Source organism: Ambystoma mexicanum, chromosome 6q, assembly GCF_040938575.1.
Source record: "Ambystoma mexicanum isolate Mex_15411 chromosome 6q, UKY_AmexF1_1, whole genome shotgun sequence".
NCBI lineage: Eukaryota > Metazoa > Chordata > Amphibia > Caudata > Ambystomatidae > Ambystoma > Ambystoma mexicanum.
In genome coordinates, this window is record NC_090937.1 from 930,878,447 (window position 1) to 930,901,921 (window position 23,475).

Genomic DNA, 23,475 nt, shown 5'->3' on the forward strand with positions numbered 1-23,475 from the left:
GTCAACCAGTCAGAGAATAAACTGGAGGGCTTATAAGCAGTCCTGTGTGTGGGTGCAGAGGGGGTGGACAATATCCATATACAGGCATATATATTTATCATTAAGAGTGCGAATCCGTTACAAATATGCTTTACAAACACTATAAACATCTCTTAAAATAACACAAACATAGGTTAAATAATCATTTGTTTGGTCCTATTTTCAATGCAATTCCATAATTTAATCAAGGCTATAATAAGAGATATATGCTATCCTTCAATACAACTCCCAAGAACTGCTTGAACATAACAAGGCATAACAATGAACAACTTGCCCAAGATATACACAACGGGCAGATATTAGTTCTGTGCATACTGTTAATAAAAGTCTAATAGTTTCCAACTGATTACGATTTTTACAAAATCATCATAGGAACACCGATGCAACGCACCATCACCCTCAAACATGGTTTCACATTTAGACGTAGTAATACATTTGTCTAAAAACTAAGCAAGGACATTTTATTAAATATTGTTTGGCGTCATTGCTATCTATGTATTTATATAACTGTGCTATTTTTCCCAGAAACACTCTGCTTGTTGCTAATCATGCCCCACATCTTCGCTTTCTTAATATATGTAGTTCTTAATTGATATTACTTACACTCTTAGTGAACACGGAATTCATTAGATAAATAACATTGATTTTCGCTCATAACTTTAAGAATTAATGTAAATATCGGGATGGGGACAAACGTATGTATTTTTAGACCAAACCTACCTCTGCGAATTAGTGCAATAAGACTCAAGGATATTAAGCCCAGTTCCAGATGCATATTATAAACTGAAATACAATTCGCTACACATAACCTATTTCGCCATATTTTGGCTTCAGGTTTGCCCAACCAAACCTATTCGTAAGCCAGGCTAGCCTCATAAACATATAGAAAAGATGGCACAATAATTTGATTACAGGTTGATATCAATCCCTTCAGACGATATCCTCCATATTGTTTTATAAAATTAATAATAGGTGCCATTTTAGAGATGGCCTTAGATGTACATCTTTTTTCATTCAATACCTCACCTTTTGTTTTCGTTATCAAAGCACCCAAATACGTATAAGAATCAACTAATTCCAGGTTAGTGTTGCTGAATAGCCATTTAGTGCAAGTAGACTTATTTTTGTATCCAAAATACATTATTTTCGTTTTTCTATAATGAATACTTTATCCTTGGAATATTTTAAAATGGCCAACAAAGATCTTTAAGTCCTACGTGTGTTTCGTCCCCTATGAGGATATCATCTGTGCATCCTATCCACGGCATTTGGATATTCCTTAATTTTAGGCAGGAAATTATAAATTGGTTCTAATACTTTGCTTTGTGGTGACAAGGAATGACGGGACTAACCAGGTGGTGCCATGATGGTAGCTGTAGAGTTTTATTTAACAGAAAAATAAACCTATCTGTCATTAACTCTAATGGGGTTTCCCTACCTAAACTAAAGAAACTCGGGTGCTCATCAGGAAGTCTGTGTAAGTCCCCGAATGAAAAGGCACTGTCCCAGTCAAAAAGGCTCCTATGCTATCCCTGTCACTACAATAACAATATAAAGTTCTGCTCCTGCTCGTAGCCCAGGAGAATGACTCCCTTCTCCTGGATGTAAAGCATCCCAAAGACTTGCAGGTTGTTCAAAGCCAAAATGTTCCCTAAAATGTCTGGCCGTTTTGTAACCCAACAGAAAACAAAACAGTTCTACAGGATTCTCGTGGAGCTCGGAGAATAACTCCCTTCTCCTAGCTGGTACCCAAATGCCTCTCACAGTTCTCAGCAATACTTGTAATTCCATTACAAAGGATTTCACAGACTCGACTTTCTTTATATTCTTCGTTATGCCTACACTGGGATGACGAAGATGCTCCCTGAGTCCATTTCGACTCTCCAGCACCACACTCTTGTGGAAATGTACAGGCAATTGTGTTACAAAGTGATTCACTCCTCTATCTGCTTCTTTACAGTTTACAGTCTTGCATCTTTCCGGCCCCCTTCCTGATTTATACCTGTTCTCGGGGAACTCTTCACCAGTTTCACCAAGGGTCGCGGTTCTACTCTTTCTACTTCAATTTCTTCCTTCACACTTTTTCTGAAGTCTGTTTCTCTCCACGACCAGTTATGGCTGGCAGTCTCGGTGTAGTTGTTGAACCCTTCGGGCCACCCACGACAGGTCGCGCCACCACCGTTAGTTACTTGCACTCGTCACACATTCACCTACGTGGCTCTGCTGTAGGCTACGGTAGGCGGTCTCGGCACCGTTGTTAGACCTAACGGTCCACGCACTATAGGTCGATCCACCATCTTTCTGTCCCTCCAGGTTCACCACGCCAGTTCCCAACTGACTCGCAAGACTCTTCTCGGGTGTACTGCTGCTCCTATCTTCAGCTTTAGAGACGTTCCTCGCTGCAGTCTCCCGAACCCCAAGTTCAGCCTTACGGGCTTCGATGCGGCCCCCTCGGTCACTGGGTTCTTTTTCTGGACGTACAGCAACTCTCAGCATACCCGAACTGCACGGGCCATCGCTGGACGGATCAGAGGATGATGAAGAACACAGTCCTTCTTTGCCATTCAGTTTAAATAGCGGGCACAACCCCAGCGTAACATCAGTCCAATTGACAGCAGCTGATTGAGCCTTCGTCCCTCTCGATTGCAGCTTTTTCAAGATCTTCTTCATCCCTGTACCTATGACATCAGGATGGTTCAATATTTCACAATAACTCATAGTTTCAGACGTGAGCTTATGTGTAGAAGATTCAAGCATTCACATCAACCTACGAGGTTGGAGTTTAAAGGGCCGATGCCTCCCAATCGCGTCACCACCAGGAGAGGAGTCTCTCTTCATGATATCCTCACGCTTGTTATCACCCCTAAGGAGACTATTGCTTAGCAGCCTCACCTCCCACTCCTCATGGAAAGGGTTTCCCTCCTGGGGAGAAGTGACGCTATCTGAAGGATCGTCACAGGGTATATCAGCAATGTATAGAATAAAGAGCAAAGGTGCTAATATGCAATTATACACTTATTCAGACAAAGCAGACGCAGAACCATTGTGCACCCATCAGCTCCCACCTTCCTGGCTTCATCTGTAGCAGTACTGCTGCAAGGTAAGCCCAATGGGGATTTGAAATCTGAAAAGGACTTCTTCTACAACTTATCTCAAATTGATTTTCACTTATTGCAAGAGTCGCAGCCGAGTGTGCAATGCACTCTAAATTAGAGCAGTAATTGTAATTACTCATTTGAATTTACATCGAAGCGTTTATTCTACTAAGACATCCGTGTTGTTTAAATTTGTCTAAGACGCACATTAGTATTTCTTGCATTACCATGGCTGCTTGTGTGCACTCTCTAAGATGGCCGCCCCTGCCTAGTGCAGAGGAGCCATCCATTGCCTGAAACCTGCTCCCTCTTCAATTGGCTGCCTCATTCCTATTTCAGCTGATCAGGGGCTCTGACAGGCAAAGGCCGGCCCCTTCATCAAAGGCCCACATCTAAGCCCACATCTAAGACCCTGTCTGTGCCTGGAGGTCCCCCCACAAACTATGCCTCGGCCTCCAGACTTGATCCTTGGGCATCTACGCTCCCTGCATTGCTAGAAGTGATTGATGTCTGAACTCTTTAACTGCCACCTCCACCAATCCTCCTGAACCTTTTGTACTCTGTCTTATTTTACTCTACTAATCTACATCTCCTCACGCTGCATCTGTGCCCTTTAAATAAAAAAAACATATTTTATGTTGTGTGCACTTTCTACATCTGTGCACCTCTTGCATTGCATCTGTGCCTCTTTAAAAAAAAAATGGATTTTATGTTGTGTGTACTTTTTGCATTTGTGCACCTCTCTGGCACTGCATCTGTGCCTCTTTAAAAAAAATCTAGTTTAGGTTGCGTGTACTTTTTTACATCTGTGCACCTCTCTTGCATTGCATCAGTGCCTCTTTAAAAAAAAATCGATTTTAGGTTGTGTGTACTTTTACATCTGTGCACCTCTTATCTCTTGATATTCTATTTGTTTCTGGATTGCATTTATACCTTTGTGACTACTTCCACTAGGGCACCTGGTGAGTTCAGCTAGAACTGTGCTGTGCAGCCACTCTTCTTTCATTCCTCGACTAACCTCTGCCGCCCCTATGGCTCTTTTTCTCTAACTGCTACACTATCACCTATTCCCCCTCTCTCACGAAGTCCGGTAGAAAAAAGCACAAAAAAGACATCTTGAGTGCAAACCCTGGACTTCCCATCACAGAAATCTATGTCAGTGCTTCCTCCAGAGAGGTTTTCAGTTATATCCTCTTCTCTGTCCCCTCACCAGACCTATGGACCCCCACCTCATCTCCACTCTCTCTCCTTCCACATCCTCTACCATTAACGGTGGCACGAAGTGGGAAGTCCTCTTGGCCGGCTTCTCATCCTCTCGTAGCTTCGTTAATGTCTATCACACAGGCACTATCCTGGTTCAGGGTCCACTACCCAACCTCCCTCTCTTTGACTGGATCCTGCCTTCTCTCATTAACTTCCTTTCTTCTCCTGCATCTCCCCCATTACACTCTCTCTCCCTCCTCTGACTGGTGTACCACACCCCTGTACAGCACCTCAGAAAACCTTGAAAGGCAGAGACCTCCTCCATCTGGTGACTCTTAACGCCCGCTGAGTCAACAAACACCTCCAGGCGCCACCATCCTGTTCCTCTCTGAATGGGCGGATTTCTGCTCTCCCTTTCATACACCTCCAACCTCCTCCTCCTGGGTGATTTCTACATCCAACTGGACTCTGCTGGCTCTGCATCCACTCTCTTCACTGGCCTCTGCACCTCTTTCCCTCTCCATTCACCCTTCTGGGCCAACCCACTGAGCTGGACACACTCTCATACACTCTGGCCTCTCCCCGCCCACTAGTCCCCCCTCTCTCCTGGTCAGACCATTCTTTCCTCTCCTCCCACCAGGGTCCCTTTGGCCCTCTGCCCGCCCTGCAAAAAGCCCTGCCAACCTCGTTCACGAACATCCGCCTGATGAAACGAGTGTCAGCTGCTGCCTTAGCTTCCACCTTCTCCCCCCTCAACCCCTACCACTGATACTACCTCTGACTCTGCTCTCAGCAACCTCCACCTTTCCATCACCAATACTCTTGACATTCTTGCACCAGTCATGAGGATCGCCTGAAACCTGCCTCTAAGCGTAACACCTGGTATGACTTTGAACTTGCGGCCTTGAAACGAAAGTGCTGGGTGGCAGAACGGAAGTGGCAAACTTCAGCCTCACCCACTGACAAACTGCCCTGCCACTCCCCATCCATGCCAAGAAATGAGCCCACATACAGGCACAGGTTTCTGGTGCATCCAACAACACAGCTAAACTTTTCAAGATCTGCAGGGAACTAAACAACCCTTCAGCAGTCTCTTCCTTCCCTTCCCTTCTCCTTCCCAGGCTGTCTGCAACGCACTGGTCGCACACTTTGCCACCAAAACTCAGGACTTCCTGAACCCCCTTGCTACCCACCCTTCCAACCCATCACACACTCCCTCGCCTCCCTTGGCCCCTCACCCTCCTCCTTCTCCTCTCCCACACCTGAAGAAGTTACCAGAGTTGTCTGTTACATAAAGATCTCTCCTAAACAGGTTTCGCCTTGCTCATCCAGGACCATCAAGGATAACATTGGCTCTCCTGCCCCCGCACGCGCTGATTTATGAAATCACTCTTTTGACATTGGATCTTCCCCCTCCTCCCTTAAGCACTCCCTTGTGCACCCACTCCTGAAAAAACTTTCAGCAGACCCTACCTGTCCAGCCAGCTACCGCTCTAGTTTCATCACCCCCTTTCTGGGGAAGCTGCTGGAGAAGCTGGCATTGCCCCAACTCAACTCGCACACCAAACTTGTTGATGGTTTCCATGACCATCAATCTGTTTCCAAACATCCAGCGGCACAGAAACTAATCTTCTGAACACCTGTGAAGAACTGCTTGCAACTCTGGGCTCCAACTCTCTAGCTGTCCTCATCCTTCTCGATCTCTCCTCTGCCTTTGACACAGTCAACCATTCCATCCTCATACAAAGACTCCATGATATCCTTTTTGTATCTTGTAACGGGCACTGGACTGGCTGACATCCTTCCTTACTGACCGCTCTTCCCAAGTCATCATGGCACTTTCTCCTGTCCTACTTCCTTCTCCACCTGTGGTGTCCCCCAGGGTTCTATGCTCTCCCCTTGGCTCTTTAACGTCTACCTTGCTCTGCTTGCACGCCTCTCCAACTTCCAATGTTACACAGATAACACACAGCTCTTTTCCATCAAACTTCATCTGTGACTGCCTATCTGCCATCCAGTCCTGGGGCACCTCCAACGATTTCTGCCTCAATGCCTGTAAAGCTGAGATCCTTCACATCGGGACCCCTGCTCCCTTCTTCTTCCCTTCACTCTGGCCTTCCTCCTTGGGCTCTCCCCCTGCTCCTTCTTCTGAAGCCAGAAACCTTGGAGTCCTCTTCGACTCCTCTCTCTCCTTCCTCCATCAAACTCAGGACATTGGCAAGAAGTCCCTCTTTCAGCTCTTCCTTCTCAAAGGAATTCTTCCTTTTCTCACTTTCCCCCAGGGGCTCAATATTACTCGAGCCCTGGTTCTCTCTGGGCTTGACTATTGCAATAGCCTCCTCCTGAATCTACCTTCTTCCATCTGCGACCTCTCCAGCGAATCCAGAATAGGGTAGCAAGACATATCCTTGGCCGTAAGCCCAGGTACCACATCTCTCCTGCCCTAAAAAGTCTTCATTGGCTCCCGGTTGCTGCACGGATTAAATCCAATTCCCTCTGCATGATCAACAAGGCTGGCTGGGCCCGGGGACCAGGGGCGTAGAGAGGGTAGGGCCTGAGCAGGCAAGGCCCACCCAAAATCTGTAAATGCCCATTCAGCAGTGCTGTGTGGGCATTTGCAGATGTTAACGTCACAGCAGTGGGCCCAACTACATTAGCTTCAGACCCCACTTTTTAGACAATACTGGCTACGCCTCTGCCGGGGACCACACTATCTTCAACTTGTTAGGCGATCCTCAGCACATCAGGCCTCCCCACATCAGGACACTGCTCACATTCCCCAAACATCTCCACCCCAGCTTCGAGGCTCAAGGGATTCGGTGAACCCACAGAACCGAAGACACCGTACCTTCTTTGGTGTACGGGCTCGTTTACAGCCTTTCCTGCACTGGCAACTGCCTTGGAGGATGTATCGCAGAAGGGACGGCGTTACGTCATCACGTCGGTCATGTGATACAGTGTGGCGTTCCTCACGTGATCTTGGTGGACGTCACATGGCCCAGAGACGTCACATGACCCAGGGACACACAGTATAAAGAGCTGAGAGGCAGGACGATCATTGCTTCTCAGCTGGCTTCGTACCCTGTTTGGCGTTATTACTTGCTCCTTGCTACCTCGACCACGGAACTCTATCTTGGACTCTCTTGGACACCCCTTTGTACCTTTGCCTGGAACTGTTTACCTGTTGCCGGATTTTTGGACTGCACATCGACTTGTCTTTGGATCATCCCTGAGTATCTTGCTGTACTTCTACGCCCAAGTCAAGCCCTATCTTACAGGTGGCCTACCTGGATCCACGCTTACCTGCGGTTCTACCACTCCAGGGACCGCTGTATCTTGTTGAGCCTCGAACCTCCCTACTAGGTTACCTGGGTCTCCCTTACACCAGATAGGTAAGACAATTTAGATTCTTTTGTTTACCTGCCTGTATTGTGATTGCCTGGTGCTTAACCTCATTCCTTCTTGACAGCAGCATCGGTGTTCCAGAGGCTCCGTGGATCTGGGAAGACATCTCTCACCTGTGGCCTCAAGGGTCGCACAGCGGGTTTCTATTTTGTTCCCCTGTGCGTCACTTGGGGACGGAGGTCTCATCGGTCTACACGACACTCAAGTCAGAACAGACTGAGAAGCCGTATAGTCGTGTTAGACGATGCAGGGATCCACGGACGAACCCATAACTGCTCTAGTTCAGGCAATTACAATACTAAGGGCAGATATGGCCGCCGCAAACACAGTGATCCATCAAAGGTTGGATACCATACAGAGCGTTCAGCATTCTCTTCCTGCAGACCCTGAGTTTGGAGATGGCAGCTCCTCCACTACACCCCCTCCCTTGGCTGCTTCTACAGTCCCGACTCCAATAATCCTCCCAACTCCTTCCCCCCTGGCTGCTCCTGAACGTTACCAGGGTGATCCCAAGAAATTCAGGACCTTTGTTAACCAGTGCAAGTTACATTTCTTATGCAGGCCGTTGGCCTTTCCCACGTCCACTGCTAAGGCCGCCTTCGCCCTTTCCCATTTAGCTGGAACAGCTGCCGCTTGGGCTAATCCCCTGTTAGAAAACAATAGCCCAGTTCTTTATGACTTTGATTTGTTGGTCCTAGAAATGTCCCGAGTATTCGATACTCGACACAAGGCACAGTCTAGGGATTTGGAGTTGTTGGAATTGACTCAGGGCAAAAGAACTCTGATAGATTACATCACCCGGTTCAATCAGCTAGTTGCGGAAACATCATGGCCAGAAAACAAGCGGGCGGTGGTCTTTTATAGGGGGTTGAGTAACACCATGAAAGACGCTTTAGCAGTGATCCCTTCTATGCCTACTCAGTATCAGGAATTGGTTGATCTCGTCCTGCAGGTAGATGCACGCCGATCGGAGCGTAGAGCTGAATTGGGGGCCTCATCCTCTCCTACTCTTGTTAATACTCCCGCTTCCGGTACTGAAGAACCTATGCAAGTGGGAGGGGTACGCAGTCCTATTACAACATCTGAGAGGGAACATAGAAGGGTAGATAATGCGTGCTTTTACTGTGGCACCACTGGACATTTCGTGAAAGAGTGTCCTCGACGTCCCAAGAAGAGTCAGGTTTTTCGGATGGCTCGACCTTAGAACCGGAGACCAGGTCGAGTTTCCCGTCTTCTTCTCCGGGAACCCCTCTTGCCTTTGCTCGTGTTCAACCCATCTCCGTAAAGGCTACTCTATGTCCCTCTACTGGCCTTCTACATGCAGTCAATATCATTATTGATTCCGGTGCCACTGGTAATTACATAGATATTGATTTGGCCCATTCCCTCAATCTACCCTTAGTGGTAAAAACACGACCGGAACATGTTCAAGCCGTAGACGGCTCCGCATTGGTTTCTGGTCCTGTTAGACATCAAACTGCACCCCTCTTGTTGAACATACAAAACATACACACAGAAACCTTATGTTTTGATTTGATCACCGCACCTCAATTCGGTATCATACTAGGGATTCCCTGGTTACGTGAACATAACCCACTGATCAATTGGCAAGCAGGCACTGTACTCTTTGAGTCCGATATTTGTCAGAATTATTGTCTCCCGATCCATCAAGCCCCTGACACACCCTCTCGGGTCTTGGGAGCCTTAGCACAACTCACACTGACAGTTGACGATCCAGAAGTCATACAGTCCCATACTGTTGGGGGGTTGGTGTCTGGGATTCCGCCAGAATATCGGGCTTTCGAATCGGTTTTCGATCGAGGCTCGTCTGAGGTACTTCCTCCACATAGAACTTATGACTGCCCAATCGAATTGCTTCCTGATTCCACTGTTCCTTCGGGCAGGATCTACTCTTTGTCTCCTTCGGAGGAACTGGTGTTAAAAGAATATGTACAGAACGCCCTGCGTTTAGGACACATCCGCCCCTCCACTTCACCAGCGGCAAGTCCTATCTTCTTTGTACCCAAGAAGGAGGGGGATTTACGTCCTTGTGTGGATTATCGGCGTCTTAACGCGATCACCAAGAAGGATAGATATCCCATCCCGTTAATCACTCCACTCTTAGATCATTTAACACATGCTTCCATCTTTACCAAGCTTGATCTACGCGGCGCATACAATTTGGTACGCGTTCGCGAGGGAGACGAGTGGAAAACTGCTTTCTGTACTCGTTACGGCTTGTACGAATATCTTGTCATGCCCTTTGGCTTATGTAACGCCCCGGCCACGTTCCAACAATTCATGAATGACATTTTCAGGGATATTCTGGATGTGTACATGGTTGTGTATTTGGACGACATCCTGATCTTCTCTCGTGATCTGGATGACCATGTAAAACACGTCCGAGAAGTATTAACCCGTTTGAGCAAACATTCCTTATTTGCCAAACCTGAGAAATGTCAGTTCCATAAGACCTCTGTTGAGTTTTTGGGTTTCCACATCACCCCTGGGGCGTTATCCATGAACGAGTCTAAGGTCAAAGCAGTCTTGGATTGGCCAGTACCTCAAACACTCAAGTCCTTGCAGGCCTTTTTAGGATTCGCCAACTTTTATAGGCGTTTCATTTCTTCCTTTTCCACGATTGTAGCCCCACTCACGGCCCTGACTAGTCCTCGGGTACCATATCAGTGGCAGAGAGAACAGCAGGAGGCCTTTGAGACTTTGAAAACCGCCTTTACTACCGCACCGGTACTCCAACATCCCAATCCTGATCTCCCGTTCATAGTCGAGGCAGATGCCTCTTCCTTTGCCCTCGGGGCGGTATTGTCACAAACATGTCCTAATACAGGCAAATTACATCCAGTGGCATACCACTCCCGTAAGTTTTCCAGTACTGAGTCTCATTATACCGTTACGGAAAAAGAACTCTTGGCTGTCATGGACGCTTTCCGTGTTTGGCGTCATCATCTTCTGGGGGCTAAATATCCTATCACAGTATACTCCGATCATCGGAATCTACAGGATTTGGCCTCTCTGAAATGCATTAATAGCAGACAGGTCCGATGGCATCTTTTCTTTTCCTCTTTTGACTTCCGTATTATGCACCGTCCTGGAACAGCACATGGGAAGGCGGATGCCTTGTCACGTTCCCCGGGGGGGGGGTTCAATTGCCTACATTCCCCGACACTGTTCTCGGAAAGAGTCATGTGATTTGTCTCTGTACTCCCTCATTGTCACTGATAGACTCGGTTCGATCCTGGACTAGCGATCATTCTGACCAGTTGCGAGAATGGGACCCAGTGTTCTCTGATGGGTTACCGTTCGTACATGAACGCCTGTTCCTTCCCACACCTGACACACGTAATCTGGCCCTTGAGTGGTCTCATGACGCTCCCTTTAACGCTCACCCCGGACAGGAGCGCACTTTAGATCTTCTCAAGCGTTGGTGTTGGTGGCCTTCTATGAAGCGCGATGTAGAATGCTATGTTAGATCATGCGCAGTATGTGCTCAGGCTAAACATCAAAGGGGTCGACCAATAGGGTTGTTGCTTCCGCTTCCGGTACCTCCCAGGCCCTGGCATACGTTGACGATGGATTTTGTTACCGATCTCCCCAAATCGAAGGGCTTCGACTCCATCTGGGTGGTGGTGGACACGTTCACTAAAATGGCCCGTTTTGTTCCCTGCAAAGGTATCCCTTCGGCTCCTGTATTAGCGGATTTGTTTTTTGAACATGTGTTCATGCTATTCGGCCTTCCTTCGGTCATCATATCTGATCGAGGGTCACAGTTCACCTCTCGGTTTTGGAGATCCCTGACGAAGCTATTGGGCATTGATACCCGGTATTCTTCGGCCTATCATCCTGAGACCGATGGACAGACCGAAAGGACGAATCAATCTATGGAACAATATCTTCGTTGCCTTATATTGCAACATCAGACCTCTTGGTTGGCCGCTTTACGGCTTGCGGAGTTCGCATATAATAATGCGGCTCATTCAGCCACTGGTTATTCTCCTTTTTACGCCCTCTATGGCCAACATCCCAAGGTCTTGCCGGTCCCTGATGCTTCTGATTCTGCGAACCCTGCGGCCACGACATGTCTTAGGGATCTTTCTGCCTTACACGCTAGTACCGTGGTTCATCTCACTGAAGCAAAGGCTGCTATGAAGGCCCGTGTGGATGGCAAACGTCGGGCTGCTCCCCCTCTGGTGGTGGGTTCCAGGGTCTGGTTGTCTTCCCGTCATCTTCGCCTAGTGGGTTGTCGGAAGTTGCTACCTCGCTTTGTCGGTCCTTATGTGATATCGAAGGTTGTTAATCCGGTGGCTTTCCGTCTAGTGCTTCCCAGCTCTTGGCGCATCCATCCTGTGTTTCATGTCTCCCTTCTCAAACCATGTCCCGACTCTGTCCGTCTTCGTACCCCTGTTGCGCCGGTGTCCTTGTCCTCTCCTGATGTTTTTGAGGTGTCGGCCATTTTGGGCTCCAGGTGGTTTAGGGGGGGGATCCAGTATCTGGTAGATTGGAAGGGTTACGGCCCGGAGGAACGTTCATGGGTTTCCACCTCTGACCTGAACGCCCCTCGCTTGGTAGCCCGTTTCCATTTAGACCATCCATCCTGCCCACGGGGTCGTGGGCCGTTGGGGAGGGGCTATGTTAGGCGATCCTCAGCACATCAGGCCTCCCCACATCAGAACACTGCTCACATTCCCCAAACATCTCCACCCCAGCTTCGAGGCTCAAGGGATTCGGTGAACCCACAGAACCGAAGACACCGTACCTTCTTTGGTGTACGGGCTCGTTTACAGCCTTTCCTGCACGGGCAACTGCCTTGGAGGATGTATCGCAGAAGGGACGGCGTTACGTCATCACGTCGGTCACGTGATACAGTGTGGCGTTTCTCACGTGATCTTGGTGGACGTCACATGGCCCAGAGACGTCACATGACCCAGGGACACACAGTATAAAGAGCTGAGAGGCAGGACGATCATTGCTTCTCAGCTGGCTTCGTACCCTGTTTGGCGTTATTACTTGCTCCTTGCTACCTCGACCACGGAACTCTATCTTGGACTCTCTTGGACACCCCTTTGTACCTTTGCCTGGAACTGTTTACCTGTTGCCGGATTTTTGGACTGCACATCGACTTGTCTTTGGATCATCCCTGAGTATCTTGCTGTACTTCTACGCCCAAGTCAAGCCCTATCTTACAGGTGGCCTACCTGGATCCACGCTTACCTGCGGTTCTACCACTCCAGGGACCGCTGTATCTTGTTGAGCCTCGAACCTCCCTACTAGGTTACCTGGGTCTCCCTTACACCAGATAGGTAAGACACTTTAGATTCTTTTGTTTACCTGCCTGTATTGTGATTGCCTGGTGCTTAACCTCATTCCTTCTTGACAGCAGCATCGGTGTTCCAGAGGCTCCGTGGATCTGGGAAGACATCTCTCACCTGTGGCCTCAAGGGTCGCACAGCGGGTTTCTATTTTGTTCCCCTGTGCGTCACTTGGGGACGGAGGTCTCATCGGTCTACACGACACTCAAGTCAGAACACAACTTTATCTTACTAAATACTCTCTCTAGCCCACTACCTTCCTCTGGCAACAACTCTTTGTGTGTAAAGCATTTTGCTAAACAGAGGGTAGGTGGTTGATCGCTTTCCTCAGCTGGCTCCCTCTTATGTAACAGCCTTCCCCTCCCTCTGTGCCTTGAGCAGGAATTTCTTAAATTCAGGAAGCCCCTGAAGTCTTTCCTCTTTACCTGCTCCTTCCCTTCTCCTCTCTGCTAATCCCACAGTTGCTATGATTGGTGTCCGGGGCCCTTATGCATCCTCGGGGCTCCTGATCTCCCACACCCAATCGGCCCAGCTTCTGCCTACCCTCAGCACTTACCTGGCACACCCTCCGTGCTGGAGGTTTGCACTTACATCTAATGTGGCCTCAGGACATGTGGTACTCAACTACCCAAGCACTTCATCTGTAGATCACCCATGAGCACGGACTCCCCTGCACTTATGCCATCTGCCCTCTTCCTTGCTGCACTTGCACATTCTGAATACTCAAAAGGCATAGTAGGTTTGGCCTTCCTTCCTTTTCCCTCCTCTGCTCTTATTAAAGTTTGTGTTTTGTAATGTATTGCACCCCCTTGTTCCCTCCCCTCGCCCTGTGGGCGCTTTGAAATAGTAATTTACTTGCTGTATCAGTGCCTAACATGCAAACAATAAATAAATCCACCGTTAGTTTTTCTCTTTTTCGGGGAGCGTCCCCCAAACAAGCCCAATCTTATGTCGACACTGGTCACAATCATATTAAATGAACCTGTGGGAATACCCTGGTTGTACAAATTACTCAACAAACAATTCCTATTCACACTATTGAATGCAGCCCTATAATTTATAAATGCTGCATAAAGAGGGAGACTGTCTCGCCACTTTGCACTTTTAGGTGTGTAACTTTAAAATAAACATGTTTTTTATGATTATATGGCCTTTAGTGAAACCAGATTGAAAGGGATGTAATATTTGTTTTCTGGTGCCCAAGTGCTAAGTTCATTCAAAAGTATAGAGGAAAATATTTTGCTTGCAGTATAAACAATGGAAAGCCGCCTGTAATTCCCAGCATCGGCTCTGTCTCCTTCCTTAAAAATAGGCACCAAGAGAGAATGTTTCCACGTGTTAGGAATCAGGTTATGGATCTTTACAAAGTATTGGTCTGGCATTTTAGCCCACAAAGTTGGATTACTTATTAGCATTATATTAGCCAACCCATCAGGTCCGAATTTGTGATATATCTGTAAATATCGTCCTCTGTATACGTGCTAACATCAATCTGAGTTGGCAATAAGGTCATAAGCTTATCACAAATATTTGTGCTGTTAAAGATTTTTCAATACATTTGCACCAAATGGATTCTGCTATACAATGTATATGGAATGTATCACATGAAATAAATGTTTAATTTATTAAATACCAGCATTTTTTGGAATCATTTGTAGCTAGTGGTCTCAACATGATTTGCTATTTAACGTTTCTGGTTGAAAATCTATGATGCTTCAAGCAATTTGTATAATTCAGTTTACACTTATAAATTGCCATAACAGTCTGGGAACTCGTGATTGTATCGTCATTATTATATGCCCTCATGAGGTGTTCTTTTCCCTAGCAGTCTAAGCTTTATAAAATGTGTCGGTTGCTTGAGGAGTAAAGATATTATGTTGGCCATAAGTCCCCAAAATTTTGTTCAAAATGAAATATTTTTAATTCAGGAGGGCTTGATGAGTGATAAACGATATTTGGATGGATATTGTATATTAACTCGCCCTGCTATCATATGGATGTTGGGTCGTCCAATGGTTGGGTTAATTATTGGAGATGTGGCAGACATTTTAGGATTTTTGGATTTCTTTTGCTGTGCCAGTTTTGTTTTTTTGTGTTGCGTTTTAGTTTTATATGTCATATTTCCTAGCTGACTCCAATCTGTATTGTTAGAGTAATTGTAGCCTTTAAGTTAAACATCCAGCAGGCTTGGCTTATCAATGCACTAAGACTGGGGGTATTGGAGAAACCCACATCTCCATTATATTCATATTTCTTATCATCAGGTATGGTATCCCGCTGCACATTCATAATTTCAGAATGGTCACCATTGCAAATGTCTTTGGGTTCTCCAATTTGTCCAATGTCTTTTGTATATTTTCAAGCTGTGTGGTGTGCGCTTTGAGTTCATCATTTATGTTGTGTTAGAGTTTAATTATGGACTATAGCACCATATTGAGTGCAGAAATGGGCATTGGGCCAAGCTTAACTATTTTAAATACTTTTGGTCATCCTTGCAGATTGTCATCTTCACAATTGTCAGGATTGCCAAAGAGGAGCTTGGACGTGGAAGCAGGTGTTCAGAGAAAACAGACTGAGTGTCCGACAGCAAACCCATTGATTGTGTAAGTAATGCTTATCTGGGGATCTCAGATCGTGAGATGCCTCCCCATTACTCAGGTGCACAGTTATTGCTGAATGAATTATAAGAAATGGTGAGGCGGAAGGAGAGCTCTGGGGATTCTGGGGATTGATTGGGTTTGCAGGAAGAAATAGACAATAGAAGGATATCATCCTTCTTTGTTTTTGATTCTATGACCGAATGCGCTCCTCCCTTTGCCCCGGATCTCCTAAAAATGATTGCCTCCCTCAAACCTACTTCTTACTACAACAATATAATTCCAGCCTCCATCATTAAACAATTGACAGGCACAGTGCCTACTGAGCTCCTCAGCATCATCAATGCCTCCCTTGCAGAAGGATCACTCCTGGACACCCTCAAGACTGGTCTCATACGACCTCTTTTTAAAAAAAACAACCCTAGATCCATACAACCAGCCCAGCAACAGGCCCATTACAAACCTCTCTTTTATTGGCAAAATCTTGGAAAAACTACTCGCCAGAAAAGAACACCTCCACCTCCTAAATGACTATCAGTCAGGGTTCCATCCCAAGTGTAGCATCAAGACAGCCACCATCCAGGTGGTGGATGATGCTTTCCAAATCATGGATAAAGGTGACTCATGCCTCCTCGTCCTCCTTGACCTCTTGGCTGCATTCAACACTGTCGACCCCCACATCCATCTCCCTCCTTGCTGACAGGATGGGTTTCTCTGGCACTGTCCTGAATTGGTTTACTTCCTACCTCTCAGGCAGACACCAGGCTGTCCAGATTAACTTGTTGTGATCCAACCGACTCCAGTTCTCCTATAGAGTCCCCCAAGGCTCCAATCATTTTTAAGCTTTACACGGAGCCGCTGGAAACTCTCCCGAAAGATCCCAATATAGCCATCCACCAATACCCAGCCGATAGATACTCAGTTGCACATGAGAGTAGCATCCATAGCGCGCAGGACATCATTTATCTCTGTGATTATCTAGCCATCATCCAGCCCTGGATGTCGACTGCGTACCTCAAACTAAACCCATCCAAGACTGAATTTGTGCTCATCGGCCTGCCCGCTAAAAACAACTTGTCCAACAATGGCTCAATGTTATGTTATGTTAAAATAACTTGTTGAGCGCAGGTACAACCCAAGGGTATCTTGACGCTGAAGGATCCAGAGTCCACAGGACGTCAGTCAAGGTGAAGATAAAACATAAAATATAGTGGCTTCCTAGGCAGAAAAGAAACGTCTTTAACTTTTTCCTAAAAGCCAAATGGTTAGAGATTACATGCAGGGAAAGAAGAATTGAATTCCATAAAACTAAAGCTGTCACTGAAAAAGCCCGCCCACCGATGGTACTTCTTTAGACCTGCAGTACACAGAGAAGCAGAAGGTTAGCTTAACAAAGGTTTTGTGTTATATGCGCCTATAAGGATTTTCGGACCGTAGTGCAGGCCCTTGTGGTCTCGCACATCGATGGGGGAAATGCTCTCCTGAAAGGGCTCCCAGCTGTTAACATGGCTCCCCTAAAAGCAGTCCACCACCCTGCAGCACGTCTTATTACTGGAGGACAGAAATTTGGCCGAATTACCCCCCATCCTATGCAAACTACATTGACTTCCACGACAAGCCAGCATACTGTTCGGGAATACATGTATCATCTACAAAGCAGTCACGAGTAGCACACCAGCGTACCTGGTGGCTAAGCTCCACATATCTGGTGGCACACGCTCCTCGCGCAGCAAATCGGCCAACCGGCTTGAATCGCAACTCGTCTGCAAAGAGAGGACCTGCAAACAATCCTTCTCTTGTCATGCACCCACCCTCTGGAACTCGATCCCGGTGTCGGCTCGGAATGCCGCCACAATTCTCCAATTTCACAAATCTCTCAGAACATGGCTCTTTCAACAGTACCCGACCATAGACTAATTCCAATGGATGCACATACCGTGGCACAGACCTCACAGTACTGCACTACTATTAAATGATGCCAGCCCAAAAGCCGGCTACCCACACTCTGTACAGAGCTCCACTACCCTCGAGCTAGGTCCGCACTTTACACAATAAAATAAAATATGACTTCTAAGAAAGCAGTTATTTTATAGTTAAGTGGTGATCAGGAGTATGAGAGCGATTAAAGGAATCTTCAACGCTCTTGTTGTATTTGCATTAATAAATACCTCAGGAGCATACCAAAGTTATTATGGTATTGTTGAGTAGCTGGATAGCCTTGCTATGCAGATTATACATGAGCAGGCAAAACAGACTGTGAGATCATTGTTCAATCAAATCACGTGCAGTGCATTAGTTTGAGGAAGTACCCCATTACCTGCCCTCAACTGCCACAACTACACTTGACCCATGCTTTTCGTGCACACGCTTTCACTGCTGTTTTTGTAGGCTCCAGAAGTTTCAAACATGGACAGAAGTACAGTGCTCTCTCCCACTTACTACTGCCAAAACTGCACTTGCCCCTTGCACTTCTGTCAACAGTTTATAAATCCTATGCAGAAGAAACACCTCAGATTTACATATAATGGAGTTATATTTCAAAACAGAAAAAAAGTGCTCTGTATTCTATGTGCATGTATATTTGATGATTTGAAGATTCTCACCGACTTCAGCACTCAAGTTTCATCCTGAAAGGCAAGCAATGAACTGTTGTGAAGCCTTCAATAGGACTGTATTGTGTACTCATTGGAGCACTCAATTGGGGCTCCGAATGGATACCGGGATGGGACTGATGTACTAATGTACAACTTTATAGGGGCCAATACACAACGAGCCTGCGGTTGACACGGCTGCATCTGGAGGTGTATGCTTCTAGTAACTCACAAAGAGAAAAAGAACACTAGCAGAGCGTTAACTGCACATATGTTTAGGTGAATGCCTTGCATTTAGTTTGAAAGAAAACGGAACTCTCCCGGATCTTCTGCGCTTACATTTACTGAGGTTAGCTTGCTAACGTGCGTGGCAGCATCTGTGTAAAGTACACTGTTTCTAGCGCTGCATGGCTTCTTCACAGTGTGGGCAATACACATTTATTTCAAGTTGGGAAGATCTGATTGTGGTTCCATGGAGAAGTAGCATGGCCGATTCCAATTTTTTTAGAGAGGATATTGAGTTTGCATAGTTTTCAGAGGGTGACCAAGCTTTGGGCCTTCTTTGACTGCTGAGGGTCAACGGTGGTGTAGGTTTGTTCGTTTTTGGTCTTGGAAAGTGGGGTGGAGTAATGATCTTCCACATCTTCTATCTGTCCAGGCTTGCTCTTTGAAGAGATATATCATTGTTTGTGAAATTACCATTTGGTGCTTCTGGGAATTATTATTAGTGTACAGGCCTTTGGAAGGCTGGCAGAGTCTAGATTTGTGTGGTAGATGAGCTGTGTAATCAAAGCAGATGCGTCATGTACTTAACTTGAGATCAGCAAAATATGTTTTTATCACCCGCCTCATCGAAACAGTTCACCACTATTTTGGTCCCAATTTATCTCTGATGCACGCTGAACATAACCGTTTAAGATGCTGTTTGTCATTTCACCAATAAGTAGCTCCTTGTCACTTAATGGGCGTCGAAACACCTGCTCCATCCTGTGCTCGTACTTGTAATGTCCTCTGTTTATGTCTGATGGCGTGCTCACCTCATCCCATTTCTATGGTTCCTAATAGTTGTAGGCACACGGGTTAGTCACGTGTTGGGGCAGAGTTTGCCGCCGAGTTGGCAGTTTAGTATTGCACAATAATGAGGCAACAACTCTCAACAGTGTCTCCGTCTTATTTGTGAAGGACTTCATTTTGAATGCAGTGAAGATTTAAAAGTACTGATCACAAAATTGCTGCAGAGAGAAGTGTGACACATGCACCCTTTCAAGCACATAGTCATTTAGGCGCCCATTTTTGCTGTAACATCGTGACTTCATGGTTTAGCGACTGCATCGTGTATTTTAATAGGGGACGAGTCAGCACCTATTTAATTGCTGAACAAATGCCTCATTGACTAGAAGATGCCTCAATCAAAGGGGTCCTAGGTTTGGATGAACTTCACTGATTTTTTGAATGATGTCAATTGATCATAAATTTAACACCTGAGTTATTTATTATATGTTTATTGTTTTAATTGAGCCCTTTCTGGATGTGGTTTTATCTATTCTGCTTGGGCGTGGATTATAAAGACTGCACACCAGTGAATGTGTTCAGTATTGATGTTATGTTTTTTAATTGCCGCTGCGTGCAAACCCCCTTAAACCGTTCCTGCACCCCGCTACACTGCGTACGCGCACCCCTAAGTTAGATCGGAACCCAGGTTGCATACACGCACCCCTAAATCCGACATGCAAACCCACCTATGCGCTGCGATTCATATGCACAAGTATCTTTACATCTGCCTTCGGGTGGCGTCGAGATCGAGTGATTTGCGTGGCCATTTCCCTGCCAAGAGGATGTGTGGGTGGTTCCATGAATACATGCCGTTTGGTGCAATTGTGTGTGTGCAAGGGACTGCCTGCGGGCCGTCCCTCGTAACGCCCACTTTTTCGCATGTTCTTCCCCATTTTCTGTGTTCCACCCCCTTCCCAGCCCTCTAAGCAAGCCATGCCCACGCTTTGCGTGGTGTCTCATGCAAGGCGCTAGATGGCTCGCGGAGCATGCGCGAACTCCATGCGAGTCCCGGTAAAGTCCCACGCATTCAGTTCCATGAATCGACAAACAGGATTTTGCACAGTTTGGCGTGCAAGGTCCCAATTTCCTGCTCAAATAATTCCATGAATCGGGCTATAAGGTGTCATAAATAGAAATACTTCAACTGGCATGTATCCAATGGGTATACTCTCTACTTTCAAGCTATTATACACAAGGTAAATGCTGAGTGCCTCTCCATACAAAGCAACTACTGATGCATGGAAATCTCCATACAAAGCAACTACTGATGCATGGAAAACTGAGTTACTCATCTTAGGCCAAACTCACTAAACTTGACCCTAAATACGTCTCCTTCAACATTGATGGCAATGTTATCAAGGTCACTAACGTCACAAAAACGCTTGGAATTTACCTAGACTCCACCCTCTCTCTCAACAGACAAACTAACTCAGTTGTTTCAGCATCCTCGTATACATGTAAACTCATCACTGCCTGCCGCCCCTTCCTGACATCAGACAACTGCTTGATCCTTGCCAGAACCCTTATCTTGTCAAAAATCGACTATTGCAATGCCCTCTACCTTGGGACGAGTCAAAGAAACCTCGATAAACTCCAGGTCACCCAGAATAACGCCATAAGAGCGGCTCTTAACATACCCAGACACGCCCACATCTCAGCTACCAGGCGCAACCTACATTGGCTCCCCATAACACTGCGCATCGCCCTCAAAGCACTTGTTCTATGCCACAAAGCACAGAACAATGCTGCACCTGCCTACTTGTCGGCGCGCTTCACTCCACACACAGCATCCAGACACTTGAGATCTGCACAGGCGCACACACTAACCATTCCCAGCTTCGAGCTTCAGACAGCTAAAGGTACGAGCTTCCCAGTTCTTGCAGCGAAGCTCTGGAACTCCTTACCCAATGATCTCAGGAATATTCCATCCCTCCACTCCTTCAAAGACAGAACCAAACGGTGGCTTTACGAACAGGATGATGCACTGGCCTCCTCTCTGTAACTCTTGCTGCTCCTATTCTGCTTACCGGCCATTCAAATGTATATACTTATTTATTTATTTTTTATTTATTTATTTGCATTTGTTAAGCGCACTTGCAGCCCATGAGGCATCGAGGCGCTGTTACAGAGGATACACAGATTTAAGATTACATTCGGGTGCAGGAGGCTCTTAGTTACAGGTTAGCAGGCATATAGGCAGAAACAGGTTGAAGTCATACAAAGAGTCTGGTTTTGATAGCCTTGATACTGTATCTGCCTGCCACTCGGACACCTCGTGGAGGGTCCCACCTCATGGTTCACGTTTATTGTAAATTGTATGTATATATTTATATAATTGTATCTTGTATCCTTTTATGTAACACTGTCTTGTAACTACCTTTCCAAACATGCGCCCTGATGCCCCTGGGCAGGTTGCGCAATATAAATAAACAAATACAAATACATGCATACCAGAGGGAAGCACAACAGAGGATTTCCAAGGGTTCTCTGCAAACACAAGGCATTTACTGTAGCGTAATCACCTGTATTAAAAGTTCTTATAATTGGTTGTCGAAAAGATTGGGGACTGCAACAATATGCAGTGTGTGTGTTTTGTATGTATTTCAATACATAGGGCCTCATTACGAGCATGGAGGTAATGAAAAAAGGAAGGCGGAATGGTATTACCGGCATCTTTAACGGGTCCGGGCCATTACGAGCCGACAACCCGGCAATACCGCCACTGCCCATACCGTGCCCCTTCTCACTGGCATGCACGCGTACATGCGCCCCTTCACTGCAGAAATACTAGGATGCCGCTAACAGGAGGATATCACAAGTTACACGGGCATGCCCTTACCGGCATCCCGAAGGCGGTTATTAGGGCCTGCACGATGGCAGCAATACAGGCATCACAGACCACCTGTAAACAGAAACCTGCAGTGTAGGCAACTGCCACAGGTGCACACAATCACCACAGGTGGAGTCAATGGAGCCGCTCCCAGTACAAAAGGAGCACACCCACACACCACACCCCTTCCTACACCAAAATGATCCCACTGGCTGTTTTAATCATGGGGTTGGAGGACATGCCTGAACTGCTACAACAGCAACAACAACTACAACTACAACAACAGGCAGCACAGAGGAGACACAGGAGGAGAAGGAGGATGAGACAGGCCCAGCAAGTCCCACCAGTGCAGCCAGTGGTACCACGTAGGCAGCCACCAATCCCTCACTTCAGACCCAGTCCATTCAATGTAACCCCTGAGCAGATCCACACCCTGTACCGGTTGGACCGGGAGACCATCACCACCATAGTGGACATGATACACAATGACATTGTCAGCCTGATAAAAAATCTGCACTGCCATCCCCCCTCTACTAAAGGTGGTGTCTGTGCTCCACTTTCTGGCCAAGGCACCTACCAGCACACAGTGGGCCTGCTGCATGGCATATCACAACCACTCTTTTCTTGCATGCTGACCCAAGTGCTTGATGCCCTCCTGAAGCATGCAAGCATCCACATTCCCCTACCACGGACTGGCCAGGAGCTTGCTGACACCAAAGTAGGCTTCCATGCACTGGCAGGCATGCCCAATTGCGTCGGTGCCCTTGACTGCACCCATGCAGAATTGGTGGCCCCTCATGCCAATGAGGCGGTGTACCGCAATCGCAAGCAATACCACTCCATCAATGTGCAGATGGTATGTGACTCCAGCAAGATCATCACACATTGTTGCGCCCGATATCCCCGATCTACACATGATGCCATGGTCCTGCGTAACTCCACGCTACCCTCAGCAGGTCTGGTAGAGCACTCCTTTATGGGCCTGAGAAGGTGGCAAAGATCACCATGGTCTGTGTCATGCTGCACAACATGTGCATCCAGAGAAACTTACCACTGCTACCTGACATTGACTTGCATGCACCGGGTGAGGATGATGATGGAGGAGAAGCAGCACCCCTGCCAGTTCGTGATGCACAAGATGGCCGTGCTGTGCGCCAATCACTGATTGCCGATTATTTGTGAACCACAGGGACGTTGATGTTTATGTGTCAGTACTACACTGGTCTGGCCCTGTGTGTTGATACCCTTGGGGCAGGGTGCTGCCCTTCAATTTCTGCATCAGTGCCTGTGGGGGAACAAGAGATGCAGGGCATCAGTGATGCTGTTACATGCAAG

At 46.9% G+C, this 23,475-nt stretch overlaps 1 protein-coding gene across 2 annotated transcripts in view; it reads right to left on the minus strand.

The window, feature by feature from the left end:
• Positions 1-23,475, minus strand: part of ASB5 (ankyrin repeat and SOCS box containing 5) — a 554,925-nt gene that overhangs the window by 315,250 nt on the left and 216,200 nt on the right. The window lies entirely within an intron of this gene.